General features: G+C 46.0%; 1 pseudogene; it reads right to left on the bottom strand.

The window, feature by feature from the left end:
• Window positions 1–4111: 4111 nt before the first annotated feature.
• LOC116895790 lies at window positions 4112–4798 on the bottom strand (annotated as a pseudogene).
• Window positions 4799–5185: the final 387 nt, after the last annotated feature.

Below are 5185 nucleotides of genomic sequence, written 5' to 3'. Positions count from 1 at the left end.
GCTGTTATGGGGGCAGGGAAAGGAGGCACCACTTTAGAGTTCTGGAAATCATTCGTCTTCAGAGAAGAAACATCTTGGCCTTTCTCCGAAGAGTTGGTGGTTCTGAAACTTCAAAGGAAAAAACACTCCTGCCCTCTGGTCCTAGTTGACCCATGATTATCAACTGACCTTATTTTAAAAGTAGCCATGCAGACATACATGTAGGCAGTGATCAGAGCCACAGTGTATGGCTGAGAGTGGACAGGGCAGAGATCTTCAGTGAAGGCTCATTAACTTTTGGCCAGGAACATAGAGAGATTGTTTTTTTTTTTTTTTTTGGTTGTTGTTCATGCGTTTCAAAGGTTATTGGAGCCAACATTGCAAAATTAAAGAATATTGTGTAATAATAAAAATATATTTTGTGTGTGTTTGTACATGAATGTATGTGAAAGCCAGTACTGGTACAGCATGTGTTTGCTAACATACCCAGCCTTTTTTTTTTTTTTTTTAAATGAGTTCTAGATCAAATTCATGTTCTTTTTTTTTTTAAAGATTTATTTTTTTATTATATATAAGTACACTTTAGCTTTCTTCAGACACACCAGGAGAGGGCATCAGACATCATCATAGATGGTTGTAAGCTACCATGTGGTTGCTGGGATTTGAACTCAGGACCTCTGGAAGAGCAGTTAGTGCTCTTAACCACTGAGCCATCTCTCCAGCCCTCAAATTCATGTTCTAACGTACTTTACTAACTGAGCCATATTCCTAGCTTTCTTCTTATTTATTGTGGTGGGGACCATCTATTCTAGGTTGGCTTTGAGCCTACAATGTGGCCAAGGATGACCTTGAACCTAAGAACTTTCAGCCTCCACCTCCTAAGTCCTGTGAGTACAGGCATATGCCGCCACACCCAGTATATATGATGTTGGGGACTGAACCTAGACCAGTGGTAACGATCAAGCCCAGGGCTTCATGCATGGTAAACAAAACTCTTAACAATCAAGACATATCGTCAGGGCTACTCCTCTGACCCTTTTCTCAGTCTTTAGTAGATTTATTGACAGTGCACGTGTGGAGGTCCGAGAACAACCTGTAGGTGTTGGCTCCCTCTCTCTACCATGCGGGTCCTGAAGACTGAACTCAGGCTTGACAGCAAGGGCCTCTACCCACTGAACTATCTTGCCACCCATTGGTTGGGCTATACTAGAACTCACTATCTAAATCAGGCTGGCCTGGAACTCACAGATCCACCTGAGTGCTGGCATTAAAGGCATGGGCCAGCACCGCCAGCTTACGTTTCATATTTGAATCACCGTCTCACTCTGTAGCTTAGGGTGACCTTGGACTTTTTTTTTTAAGATTTATTTATTTATTCCATGTATGTTAGTACACTGTCACTGTCTTTTGACAGACCAGAAGAGGGCATCGGATCCCATTACAGATGGTTGTGAGCCACCATGTGGTTGCTGGGAATTGAACTCACGTCCTTAGGAAGAGCAGTCAGTGCTCTTAACCACTGAGTCATCTCTCCAGCCCGACCTTGGACTTTTAATAATCCTTCTGCCTCTGTCTCCTGAATTCTGGGTTTACAAGTATGTAGCGCTGTGCCCAGCTAAGAAATCTATTTCTATATCTATGAAAAGCTACTGGACTTCTCAGTGAAGGCATTCTCCAATAGAAGGAAAACTGTTGTCTGATGTCCTGAGATCCGCTCTCTGGGGGTTGGAACTGTGGAGTTGGGGGTCAGTGCTAAAGTGACATGGATAAGTTAAATCACATTATGTCCCTTTTGGGAAGAGGACCCGTGTCCATTCCTTTATGAGACATTAATTAGGTTCAGGAAAAATGCTGTCAGGCTCCCTGCAAGAACTCTGGGCACAGGTTTGAGGTGCTTTGGAGCCTAGTATGGATTTTCCTGCTCAGTTCCAGGACTGCACTGGCCTTTGCAGTCAGAAAGGCCTAGAAGTCTGTTTCTCAACTTCTCACCCCACTCACCCACCCTTCTACCCCTCCCCCGTAGCAGTTCACAGTGGACTTCCATACTCCCATCCAGCTCATACGACATCAGTGTTTACTCTTTCGACAGGATTTCTGGTTGTCTATAGGGTGCTAACTGTGCAAAAGTGTTGGAGAACTGAAACAAAATCTGATCCTCTGGGAGTGGAATCTAAGCTTTCCTAGCCCAGTTTGTCATCTGATTGGAGATTAGAAATGTATCCACCAGATGGCGCTCAAGAAAAGTCAGTAGAACTTTCTTTTCTTTTTTCTTTCTTTTTTTGGAAAAGATTTATTTAATCCCTCCCTCTGTCTACCTCTGATGACTATTTTATTTCCCCTTCTGAGTGAGATTCACGCATCTTCCCTTTGGCCCTTCTTATTATTTAGCTTCCTTGGCTCTGTGGATTGTAGCATGGGTATCCTGTACTTTATGGCTAATATCCACTTATAAGTGAGTACAGACCATGCATGTCCTTTTGGGTCTGGGTTATCCTGAGTGAATTCTCAGGATGATATTTTCTAATTCCACGGGGGGGGTCAGGTGTAGGGAGAGATGGGGAGAGAGGGCTGGGAGAGTGAAGAGAAATCGATGGGGGTGGGGTAGAGGGTGCATCTCTAGGATATGCCAGAGACCTGGGATGGGAGAGGCTCCAGGGAATCTATGAAGGTGACTTAGCTGAGACGACTAGAACTGGGGAATATGGAGCCAGAAGAGGCCACCTCCTATAGTCAGGCAGGACTCCCAGAAGAAAGATAAGGACCCCAACCCACCCACAAAACCTTCAACCCAAAATTTGTCCTGCCTTCAAGAAATGCAAGGACAACGATGGAGCAGAGACTGAGAAAGGGGCCAACCCATGACGGACCCAACCTGAGAGCCATCCCATGGGGCAAGAACCAATCCCTGGCATAAGTAATGATGCTCTGTTATGCTTGCAGACAGCAGCCAAGCATAACTGTCCTCTGAGAAGCTCCACCCAGCAGCTGATAGAAACAGATGCAGAGACCCACAGTCAAATGTTAGAGGGAGCTCAGGGAGTCCTGTAGAAGAGTTGGGGGAAGAATTGAGGGGCCCAGAAGGGGTAGGAACCTCACAGGAAGAACAGAGTCAACTAACCTGGGTCCTTGGGGGTTCCCAGAGATTGGACCACCAACCAAAGAGCACACACGGTCTGGACCTAGGTCTCCCACTCATATGTTGTGAATGTGTGGCTTGGTCTTCACGCAGGTCCCCTAACAACTGGAGCAGGGCTGTCCCCAACTTTGTTGCCTTGTCCCTGTAATTGGACTGTCTTGTCTGGCTTCAGTGGGAGAGGGTGTGCCTAGTCCTGCAGGGACTTGATCTGGGGGCGGGGGCTCCCTCTTCTCAGAGAAGGGCAGGGAGGGGCCATGTGAGAGGAGGACTGGGAAGAGAGGGGGGGCTGTGATCAGGATGTAAAGTGAATAAGTAAGTATATTGATTAGTGGGGAAATATGTGTTTATTTTATGTGTAAGAAGAGGTGTCAGAACCCCTGTAAATGGAGGTCCAGAGGGTTGTGAACCGCCATGTGGAAGAACAGACTCAGCACAATGACTCCTGCTTCACGTGCACGTTCCCTTCCTATTGGTTGGTTTTAATAGTTTAATGCATTTTAATAGCAAACTTACAGGGACAGCACAGAAGACATACAACGTTAAAAACGTGCTGTCCTATATGTCCTCCTTGCATGTAGGACACCTCCATTATAAAAGTGGGTGGAATCTACGGTAAGAGAAGATGCTACAAACACCATTTTATTGCTCTCAATAAGAGATTTACTTATTTAAAGAAATCCAAATGCTGGCATTGTCCAGAACATTTTAACAGGTTTAGTTATAATAGTTATAAAGTTGAATTGTCGAAATGTGTTCGCTGAAACATTTTGCTTGCATTAATGCTTTGCATCTTGCATTTATATTAAAAATTCACACACAAATGAACATGGAGAAACTTCCAATACCTGATTCTGTCCCCTATGTTTCCACTCGCAAGCATAAACTTAGGTACATTTGACCCCATGGAAAAAATATCTAACGTTCAGAGCTACCAATAACAGGAAGAAGAGGAAAAAATATTTTTGAGAATGAAATGTTTCCCCTCATAGTGGACTCTTAATCATGCTCTTCCCGTATGCAGCGTGCTAGCTGGATGTCTTTTGGCATAATTGTTACCCATTTGGCATGGATAGCGCACAAGTTAGTACCTTCAAAAAGACCAACCAGATAGGCCTCACTTGCCTCCTGCAAAGCACCAATAGCTGCTCTCTGGAAGCGCAGGTCTGTTTTGAGGTCCTGAGCAATTTCTCGCACCAGACGCTGAAAGGGGAGCTTGGGAATCAGGAGTTCAGTGGGTAGCGACTGATTCACCGTGTACCACACTACCAGGCCTGTAACAACGCGGTTTCTTCACTCCTCCAGTAGAGGGCGCACTCTCACGAGCAGCTTTTGTAGCCAGTTATTTCCTGGGTGCTTTACCACCAGTGGATTTGCGGGCAGTCTGCTTTGTGCGAGCCATGGTATGGGCACCTCCTTGCTTACCCCCTTTCTCCTTCAGCTGCAGTTCAGCAAGTGAGAGGCGGCGCTGGTGTTAGAGGGTGGCGGCGGGGCGGCGAAGGCTGTGAACACCCTATCAATTGTTTGAATTGTTCACTTGCCAGGCCTCACTGAGATACCCAAGGCAGAAACACAAATCCCTCTCCTTCCCCATGCTGCACACTCATTTACTAATTGTGAGTGGCACATTTTATAGAATGGAATGCACTAAGTGAGGTGTGCCCTCGGGAGGAAATTCCTGTTTGGATGGATGGCTGGTTCTAGTTCATTGCCACCATGGCATCCTTCAAAGACACGCATCTCTCCTCTTCCAGCTGCGCTTTCCCCATCTGCTCAGTCACTGTGTAATTTGATTAAATGTGTCTATTTTCCCCATCACAGAGGAGAGGCCACGATCCTAATGTGCTAGGGAGATGGGATGCTGGCTGAGGAAGCCCGAAGAAAAGCAGTAGCATCAGTCAGGACTTAGCCACATGGACTGCAGGTGGAGGGGTGCAGGGGCCACATAAGCCCCTTGGAGGGAGTATGATGATATCACATGACCTGGATGCCGGATTCAGAACTGCAGAATCTGGTGTTCATGCTGCTTCAGTCTTTGTTTGATTCAGTCCTTCTTTGCTATTTTCCTGCTCC

Source organism: Rattus rattus, chromosome 3 (genome assembly GCF_011064425.1).
Source record: "Rattus rattus isolate New Zealand chromosome 3, Rrattus_CSIRO_v1, whole genome shotgun sequence".
NCBI lineage: Eukaryota > Metazoa > Chordata > Mammalia > Rodentia > Muridae > Rattus > Rattus rattus.
The sequence above is the reverse complement of the archived record's forward strand: the minus strand, read 5'-3'. Positions and strand labels throughout refer to the sequence as shown.